Here is a 10994-nt window from a genome sequence, read left to right as displayed (position 1 = left end):
ATACCCATAATCTATTTTATTCTTTCCTAGATATAAGACTTTGAATACTACATTGTTTTATAATATATAGGTTCAGTAATAAATGTGTCCTTTCAGATTGCATTCCATACAGAAACAGTTTAAGATTCCTTTTTTACTAGGTCCTTATAGTATATTCCTTTAGAATAAAATGACAATGTTGTCTAATTTTAAAAGTTTTATAAAGATTATGCTATGTAAAGGCCTTTCTAAGGTGAAGATTTAATTCACTGATGTCAAACTAACTTTTATTTATATGAATTACATGTATTGTTACACTTTTAATTTTGTAATCAACTTTTTAATAATTGTTTTTCATTTCTTACATCTGAAGAATGAAAAATATGGAATAATTCACAGATTTTCATATCATCCTGTGCAATTGCCATGTTAATCTCTGTATTGTTGAAATTTGGGTATGTGCTTCTGAAGCATGTAATGTCCTCTAATTTTAGGTAGTTAATGATGCAATCTTCATACAAGATTATATCCTTGGGTGCCTATTTGTAACAAGGAAACTTTAATGTTCCTAACAATGCTACTTATTTCCCTAAAATTCTGTGTATAATGAAAAATAATTATATTGTTGAGTCGAATGCTCACGTTTGCAATTCTTTTGTCAATGACTATTTTAAGTCTTTTTCATTTTAGATTTAATCATACTTTGAAGCATTTTTAGCTAGGTCCAAAGAGGATGGCTTTTTAAAGTACTTATTTATCCAACTGAGTTAACTCTGTAGAGCTAATGGATTCAAAGTAAGCCTTGCATAAGAGCTCCTTCTAAACTTCTGCAGCTGAAATTTTCCCAAATGAGGTATTATTGGCACAAATGTTTACCTGACACTTCATTCTTCTTCCATGTAGGTTCAGACCAACCAGAATATCTTACCCTGACAGCGTAAATTGTCTTACTTAAACAAAACAAATCTTAGTTACAAGGGATCATAGAAAGATGAACATTTCAGACAAAACTGTTCAGACTAGAAGGTTTTCATCAAAATATAATTTTTCATTATACCTACCATTTCAAAAGTAGCTAAATCCAAGAAGGTGAAAAAATTGTTCATATGCTTGATTACTTAATGTCCTGGCCTGTCTACCTTCCAACCAGGCAGGAACTTACACTACTGCCTTTCTATCACCAAATATTTTCATAGATCCAGGAGAAGTCCATATGTTTCTCCTTGTTATTAGGCCTTAAATTGGTAAAGTTTCCTCTTGCTTCCAGTCTATAAATCTACAAATGTAAAGGTTTAAGTCTAACTCTACCAAACACTGAGGTAGAGATAATGGAATAATACTTTAAAACAGACTTGCTTTTGATACCCTAACCACAAAAGAACAATGTAAAACATGTGCCCTTTTTTATATTATATATAGTTATATATTTTATATTTATATGTGCTGATTTTATATTTCACACAGTGAAACTTACTAGAATCAATTGATAACTTGACAAATAAATTGATAATTATTTATTCCAATAAATAGAATTGGAATATAAATACTTAGGTTTAGAATATATATTAGAATATAAAAAGTATCAATGCAATGCCTTCCGTATAAACTTGTGATACCTTCTAAGTGTTTGTGGTCTTCTGAATTCACATTGTTAAAAATCAATGTTGTTTTCCTCTAATCTATAAGAGATTCTACTCTGATGCTCTATTTATTGTTTTAACTCGCTGGCCCCAAACTGTTTTTCTCCATATTTCTGAAGCATTCCTAAAGATTATACTCTAATTGTGGTAATATGATATCTAAAAGGCATTATTCTTCTATAGACCCATGGGTCCTAGTATCTTATGGCCGAGTTACCTGCATTGTCAGATAACAGGGGCTAGACTTCTCACCTAGTCCTATGCAACATGCCAGCAGAAAGTAACTGAAAATCCATCTCAATTTCTCATTTCTTATAATATTTCAGGGCCCCAATTCCTTGAGATACAAGAATTAGCAACAAGAAATTGTGTAATGCAAAGCAACTTAAAATGAAAGATGAGGTCACAAAATCGAGAGAAAGTACTGCATTTCAAACTCAATTTACAGACGACCAGCCCATATGAGTGAACAAGATCAGAAAGTTTCAAAAGATTATTTTTAATACCCCTCCCGTAATGATTAATGTAAGATTTCAGCCCAGCATATGTGAGCCCAAAAAATAGTTCATAGAAGGATAGATCCATGATTGATATGCCAAGCCAGGAAAACTTGAATTAGAGGTCAAATGTAATTCAGCAAAACATTAATTGAGAAGATCGTTTGTGCTTCAAAACACTGGTACTTTAGTACAACTTGGTTCTGTGGAATAAAAATGTTGTCATTCTCAAACCAATGATAACCTACATTTAATCTCCTGAAAGTGTATTCCTTTTCAAATAAACTTTTTGAAATAACACTTGCCAAATAACATTTGATAAGTAGATGACACTTAGTGACATTACAAGTTTTTCAAGTGTAGGGAGCAAGTTACAATAGAGCTGATTTATTTCCCCAGCACTAATGCCAAAAAGGTTGAACCATTCATTAAAGTGTAGAAATAGTACCATGCACCATTTGTGTTGTTCAGTAGGTGCCTTCCAGAAATTTGTTAAATAGATCAGCCTCCCATATTTCAACCTCAAACATTAGCTAATAAAGTAAATTCATCACTTAATAAGGGACATTTTAAAAAGTCACAAATACTTGCCTTATCATATGTTGTTTTGTTTTCCCTCTGTCTAACATAGTAAGAAATATGTCTTTAAGTCATGAACATGGGTACTCATCTGAGATGTGAGAAAATCTATCTCCTCTATCATATTTCTCTATAGTAGTAAATGTTAGTTTTCTTCTTTTTCCAAAACTTATAGGTAGTAGAAAGTCTTATCCCACGTAAAATAAAATAATCACACACTATTGTACAAAGCCATTTATAAAAATTGGTAGTTAAGAATACATTCAAAGCCATTTTTAAACTTTCTTTTTGACTACAGATTAATCTTCAAATGCATGAGAATATAACCATGTCTAGATGTTTCAAGTCTCCAGTCTTGCAAATTGTTATTGCAGATGAATGAATTATGGAAATATAAGCTTAAATCAGTTCAAGTATATGCAGGACTGAAACTACATGGAATGTATATAAACCTTTAAAAGTATTAACAGACAGTTTAACAGAATGACTATCAGGAAGTTGAAATCAGAGAGGAATAATAGTAAAGACAGAATGAATGGAAAATGGAACAAGGTGCAAGTACAGCTAGAATACTCAATGTACATATTTGAGAAAGGAAATGGTAAATCGGAAATAAATCTTGTAGAAGGGGTTGGTTGAGAATGATAGAAGGAGTCACTGTGATCCAGGAGCAATGGGTAATTAGGTGGACATATTTAATGTTAAGACACTTGCACAAACTTTGGAAATTCAGTTAAAAACACAAAAACAAACAAAAACACACAAAAATCACAACCAAACAGCAATTTCTAGAGAGTATGAATATGACCTCTCAAAAATTTTAAGCAGTTAATGGAGGGAAATCTTGGTAAAAGCAAACAAAACTGGTCAAAGTGGAAGTTTGGCCTAGGGGAGGATTCTGAACAGATTTAAATAGATTATCTAAGGTAATAAATCACCTATATCTGCTGCAAATATTATCTTTCTTCTATGAGTACTCTTTGTCTGAACTGGATACTCTAGTCCTGAGCCACAATTTATAGCTTGTGAGGATGGAATGGAAGAAACAAGATGAAGAATTCCACTGTAGAGAAAACAATCCTTTATTTTTTCTCTCATCTCTCTTCACTACTTTTTATTCATACTTTTAGGTCAATTCATTTTGAATTACATTTTCCTTCTTTATTCTGGAAAAGTATTTAGTCAAATAATTCACTAAATATTGCCATTTTTTTATTATGCAGTTTAATTGACTAAGCGAGTCCATTCAACTTTCCTCTTGCATTTTTTTGCCATGAAACAACATCTATGTTAATGATCACAAATCTAATGTAAAATTTGTCTCGAGAAAACCAGTCCAAGAAGCTGTGATCACAAATACTTGGTTATATTTTTTTTCTTTTTTCTTTTTCCTTGAAAGTCTTCTTGTGTCTAAATTGCCCAGAAAAATAAGTACTCCATCACTTTTTGTTTCAATCAATTCTAACCTCAAGGATATATTTTGCTAACAAGATGCATAGGGGAAACCAAAAAATACTCCACTTTTACCTTCTCTCTTAAGACTCACCTTTGATACCATATCAGGAACAGTGAAGTTATTCTTTGCAAAATTATTTCAATTTATTATTTTATCTTGTTCTTGCATTTGCTCACCAAGATGTATGGAGAAAAATAGAGTTAAATCACCCATACCTTGGAAGACAGGTCTGTTACAAAAGGACAACGCTTCTGTGTCCTACTTCTATGTCCTCCTCTTAGCACTTTCCTGATTTCCAATTAATCACAGCTTCTTGGCTTCAAGTTTAGTGAAGCCTCAGCCACTGTACATCTTCATAGTTTCTCTTTTAAAACTCTTTTAAGTTGCCTCATTTGGATGTGGAATTTATTTTCATGTCTTCATTCAATCAGTTCTGCATTCTAGTGAACCAAATAGGCTCTGTAAAATCACTTTAGGTAGCAAAAATATTAAGACAACCAAATAAACTCTGTAAAATCACTTTAGGTAGCAAAAATATTAAGACAATCTACATCAAAAAGTTTTGGCCTCCCTCTAATGCTGAAGACAATACACTTAGCTAGGGCTTCTAAGAACACTATTTTCTAAACTTTCCCATTTGCTAAATTCTTTTCTGAATCCAACACTTTTTTTTGGGGGGGGGGTCCGGTCATGTGGCCTGAAACTCGGCCTGGGCACTGTCCCTCAGCTCTTCAGCTGAAGGCTAGCACTCTACCACTTGAGCCACAGTGCCACTTCCAGCTTTTTTCTTTTTGCTTATGTGGTGCTGACGAATCAAACCCAGGGCCTCATGCATGCAAGGCAAGCGCTCTACCACTGAGCCACTTTCCCAGTCCTTGAACCCAAAACTTTTTGGCTTATGTAATTAGAGAATTCTTCACTATCTCATGTTAATAAGGATATTATATTTTGTGAGCCACTTAGAAATATGAAATCATTGATTTGATGTACCCAATCAGATTTTTTTCTGTATTTCACTTCTTCACGTGCAAAGACATTGTGGAAAGTATTACAAACAGAAAAGTGTAAACCCAATACCCTCTTTCATTTTAGAGGGCATTTTCTCCCTAAATATTTTGACTCAAATTATCTTTGTTTTTTTGTTTTTGTTTTTGTTTTTGTTTTTGTTTTTGTTTGGTGGGGGGTTCCAGTCTTGGGGCCTGAACTCTGGGCCTGAGCACTGTCCTTCAGCTCTTCAGCTCAAGGCTAACACCCTACCACTTGAGCCACAGCACTACTGCCGGCTTTTTTCTTTTTGCTTATGTGGTGCTGACGAATCGAACCCAGGGCCTCAGACATGCAATGCAAGAGCTCTACCACTGAGCCACTTTCTCTGCCTGACCCAAATTATCTGTTTGATAATTAAAGGTTAATTCACAAATTTTGATGTTTTTTTTTTTAAGAATTTGAATTTAAATTCCACTACAACGTTGTTTCACACAGTGAGAGTATATTTCCTGGGTAATGACAATTCTCAAGGGAACCTATAGGATTAAAGCAAGTTTTCTGAGGTTTGTTTGTTTAGTGTGAAAAAGAGCCATCTTTACCCACATTGCTTCCTCTCTACTAAGTCTCCATGGATTTCTTTGCATGAAAGCCTATTTTCCCAGGCAATTTTAAATTTTCTCAATAGGATAAGGTGTTAAAATTTTTGAACAATTAAAATTTACCTGTCATAACTTTAAAACTCTTTTGAAATTCCTTTATGAGAATCACGAATTCACCAATCCTAATACCACCTTTACCACCAAAAAGTTAACATGTTGTTTTCATGATTTAGTGTTTATGCAACTATTATTTTCCAGTGGCATTGTTATGTGTGTATATGACCATATAAGCTGATGCTGAGAAAAATGAACTCCAAGATATAGAAACAGATTTTTATTTGTGGTTTTTGTTTTTTATGTACTATGTAATTGTTATTTTTTTAGGATTTTCTCTATGGTTTCTCCCTGCTGTATTTGATTTTGGTACCCTGTGTATTGTGTATACATTTACCTTAACTAGGGAAGGGAAGAGGAACAACAAAATGGTGAGAAAAAGCAGAAAGGCAAACCAATGCAATAGCAATACTCACAAGACAATATGTTGGAAATGGACATTACAACTTGTGAGGGGTGAAGGGGGGAAGGAAACCTGTGAGAAAAATGAGGGAGAGGTAACAAGTTTGAAAAGTTATGCATTCACTACCTTATAATTACTGTAACCACACTGTATATCACTTTGATAATAAAATTTTTTAAATAAGCTGCATAAAATATAATTTCACTGTATTAGTATAGTAAATATTATTCTTTATGTATTAACTTTAAAAATCAAAACTATTTGACATCTAATTTGAATTAACTACCCTTTCTTTATCAGAGGGTCATCTACTTGAATATTATCCATCTAGACAATATTTTCACAATATACTTGCCAATATTTTGAAAAAAGAATAAATTTAGTACTTTCTCATACTAAAACTGAAAATAGATTAATTAAATGGAAACCCATAACTTTTAAAAGTAAATAAGTTGTTAAAAGGACAGAATATATGTGTTATTCAAAATTCCTATGACTCAGTATTCATTTTTAAATTCTCAACATTCCATACCTCAGAGATTCAAAACAGTACCTGTTTGCATGTTATAAAATTCTGCAGTAGATACAGTTTCCAATGGGGTGTTGCAGATTGAGAAATCAACAGAAAAATAGCCACATTCTTATAGAGGATAAGACTATGAAGCATCTGTAACAATTAGTTCTTCAAGAGTAAGCAATTGTTTATCAGAGTAAGCTTTATTTCTATGACCATCAATCCCAAGATTTGTGCCATAAAGTCATCCTAGACCAACAGTTTCCATCTTGTAAGGTGCACCTTAAAATTCCTTAATTCACTTCATGAATAGCTTAACTCTATTGTGAAATCTACTACACCTGTGCTAATGTGATGCCCTCCTTGTTCTGGAAAGAACGCCACAATAAACTGAGCTGCATCACTTTTCCCCCAGTGGTATTCTTGAAATCAGAACACTTGCAAATATTTATATTTTACTTTTTAACTATCATAGATATTCAGGATGCTAAGATCAGAAAATTATGGTTCAAAGCCACCTCAGGCAGGAAGGTTTCTTAGATTCTTATTTCCAATAAACTACTCAGAAAAAGCCAGACACAAGTGGCACTGAGGTTGAAGTGGTAGGGCACGAGCATTGAGCATAAACAGGCTTAGGGACAGTGTCCAGGCCCAGAGTTCATGCTTTAGGACAAGCCAATGAAACAAAAATAAAAATGAAAACAAACCCCAAACCTAGCATTTTTCTCAATGTTTAAAGAGGCACGTAATTAAGGAAATGGCTTCCTGTGTTACATATATGAAGAAGAAAGAAGATGTCGCACAATTACTCTCTTCAAACCATATTATAGAACACCCTTAAAAAATTGCTCTTTTTCCAAATTTATAAATTACTGTCATCCATTTGTTGGCAACTCTGTCTAGATTATTCACATTATCATGTTATACATGAATTGTTTTTATTATTTATTAACTAAGTTCTAATTATAACTCTCTTGAAAGTATATTCTAGGAAAATAGGAATGCCAGTATCATTTGTGAATTTGTCAATTAAACCTTCTACTTAAAAAGACTTTTGTAGTAGGTATAAAATATGAAATTACAAACAAAACCAAAATATTCATTTTAAATCTCAGTTCTAGTTTAGCAAGATATACGAAGTTCTATGTTAGACATACTTTGCTATTTCTCCAGGCTTAAGCTTTTATAATCCTTCATCAGTTCTTTGGAATCTAACAGAATGATACTTACTTACTTTTGCAATTTTGGGGGAGAGAATCATGAGCCATTTTGCATCTAGGAATGTTCTGTAATGAAGAGAGCATTTAAAACAAGTGAGGATTATATATGTGTTGCATTTCAATAGGAAAGTTGACTTCTCAAAACATAGTGACAAAATTAGCCCGAACTTCCAACTGTGTATTCCTTTTTTGTTGTTTGTTGGTTGGTTTGCTTTATTGAGTCAAAAGTATACTATCTGGTACAGGGAAGGTATCACTATGTAATTCCACTCCTTAATCTCCTGTCTTAGTCTCCAGGCTTGTACCACATTGCCCTACCATATTTTGTTGGTTTATTTAATCTAGATAAAGATTAGCAATTCTGAACTTCTCCTATGATCTTATCCACTAGACTGACTGCTCAGACTGTTTAAGTACTATTTTCAAAGATGTTCTAACATTTTTTTCGGGTAAGAGGTAGATTTATTCATCGTTCCAGCTGGCACCAGTCCATCTTGATCCTCCACAGGGTGGGGAAAGGCCTGAGAAAGAGAGCTGGAAAAGAGAGAGAGCTGGGAGAGAGAAAAGAGCTAGAAAAGAGAGAAAAGAGCTAGAAAAGAGAGCATCTGGGAAAGGTGTGAAAGAGAGAGCTAGGAAAGAGAAGGGAGCTGGGAAAGAGAAGGAAAGAGCTAGAAAAGAGCAGAGAGAGTGTTCTAACATTTGACACAGGATATGAACATTTTCAGATGTATTTGCAGGGGTCTCTGATTCATTCCTCCATGTATCTGATCCCATTAATAATGATAACTTGAATCTCTTACTGTCTCTGGTCCCTAGCTATGTAATATTCTCAACTTCTTTAAAGAAAGTTCACTTGAGGGCTTTCTAATACTAAAAATTATCACTTGATTGTAGTCTTACTCAGGACATATTTTCTATTGTTTTCTAAATTTTCTACAAATTCTGAGAATTGTTTCATTTTGTATTTGTGTGTGCACATATAAGTGCCTCTCTGTGTATGTGTATGTTTGTATGTATTTATGCAAAAGCCTCAAACTCTTACTCAGCAATCTTGCTCATGACTGGGATTCCAGGTTTGGCTGATGGATTATAGGTAGTGTCTCAAATCCTGTTCTGCCAAGGCTGGATGCAAACTGAACTTCCCAGAAACCTTTACATCCTTAGGTTTTATTTTTACAGGAGTATCAATTTTTAAGCTACAAACATTTTTTGTGAATGTAAAGCCTAACCTGTAGCCCAGACTTTTAACTCAAGAATTCATATAAAGTTAGATGAACATACACATTACATATCTTGAGTGTACACTGTTAGAAAGGTGATCGCAAGCCTAGTAGTGGTTAGATCTGAGGATTGGGGTTCAAAGCCAGCCGCTAGGAAAGTCCTAGAGACTCTTTTCTCCAATAACTACCAGAAAACTGGAAGTGGCACTGTAGCTCAAGTGGTAGAGCAGTAGCCTTGAGCTGAATAGCAGAGGGACAGCAGCCCGTCCCAGCGGTGAATTGCCATTACCAACAACAGCAAAAAAGAATATAAGAAAATGAAAGAAATTTAATCTGATCTTAACCACCAGTTTCATTGCTAGTATATTCCCTGTTCTCTCAATATGGACTCCTTTTTTCCAGTTAAGTCCATGATCGTATATCTGACTTGCATTAGAAACAAGATCATTCTTCTATTCTACTTTTTACAAATTTACGTGATTAGCAAGCAAGATTTAGAAAGGGAGTGGCCTCATGCTTCATGTTTCACTTAGGAGTAATGTTTTCCCTATATCACTCCCATAACTCTACATGCTGGACTTGACTTTATTGTTTCAATGCTGTCTTATTTGTAGAGTCTTCTCTTCATAAACACAGAACTTCTCTTTCTCATATTATTGCTATTGTGTCACCTACTGTTAACTCATGTACACTTGGGAAATTAATGCACAGCACATACACTCACAAAAAATGATCTGAAAACCTTCTTCCCATTTAAAATACGTCTTAATTTACAGAGCACTTAAGAAGTTTGTACTCAATACACTCATGGATAATGTATTTATAAGCAATTTAAATTTCACATTTTCTCTTTAGTAAGTTATCTCTGAAACACGTGTTACCACATGTCCAAAGGTGTCCTTGTGGTATTTCAATGAAGCCAGAAAACATTCATTTTATCTGGAGCAGCACCATAGAGTGTTTACTGGAAGTAAGTGGAAGTAACTGTTACTGGAAGTGTAAACCAATACCAGGAGAGTAATTGAACTTAGAAGAATGACAAAGTTCAACTTCACTTTTGTTTTCCTTTCTACTATACAAAAGAAGAATCCAAAGTTTGAAAGAAACTCTGTCCCTGACTTTTTTGAGTGTGTCCTTTACTCATATAAAACTTGTCTATAAACTTCTAGTTGAGAATATTACAAAAGGAAACAATACGCCATTTGAAGGCCAGCATAGAACAAAGGAAATAACTTCGTTTTTAAAGTGTTCTCCTGCAAAGGAACAAAGGCATGGAGGTTTTAAAGTGTCTTATGGATGGATGTTTCACTCCTGAGATGATTCTCTTGTTGCAGGAGTCAGTTATCAATTCCTTTAGTTTGGTCCTGAGTTTTCCATAGCAATAAGGATTTCAAAAAAGCAGGATCCAGTGAGTATGATCAGTAAAAGGAGCCTCTTCTCAGACCAGTACTCCTATAAGGAGGGTCCCAAAGAAATACCTGGGGTTTCTTTTGTTTGCTTCTTTGTTTAGTTTGTGCTGGTTCTGGGGCTTGAACTCAGAGGATGGACCCTGTCCCTGTACAGTTGTCTTTCCTGACCACCTTCCCCCAAAGATAGTACTCTACTGACTGAGCCAATACTCCACTTCTGCCTTTATGGTATTTAATTATAGATAAGTGTTTGACCGACTTTGCTCCCTGGATTGGCTTTGAACTGAGATAGTAATAAATCCAAGTGACATCAACTTATGGACTTCTCTTTTGAACTAAAAAATATTTGATGAAGTTTATAATAAAGCTAATATTTG

The 10994-nt window shown here is 34.0% G+C and overlaps 1 pseudogene; it reads right to left on the bottom strand.

Moving 5' to 3' along the window:
• Positions 1–356: 356 nt before the first annotated feature.
• LOC122122163 lies at positions 357–451 on the bottom strand (annotated as a pseudogene).
• Positions 452–10994: the final 10543 nt, after the last annotated feature.

This window comes from Dipodomys spectabilis, unplaced genomic scaffold, assembly GCF_019054845.1.
Source record: "Dipodomys spectabilis isolate Male_0828 unplaced genomic scaffold, ASM1905484v1 ptg000205l, whole genome shotgun sequence".
Taxonomy (NCBI): Eukaryota; Metazoa; Chordata; class Mammalia; order Rodentia; family Heteromyidae; genus Dipodomys; species Dipodomys spectabilis.
Note: the sequence above shows the minus strand (reverse complement) of the source record. Positions and strands in the feature narration are given on the sequence as shown.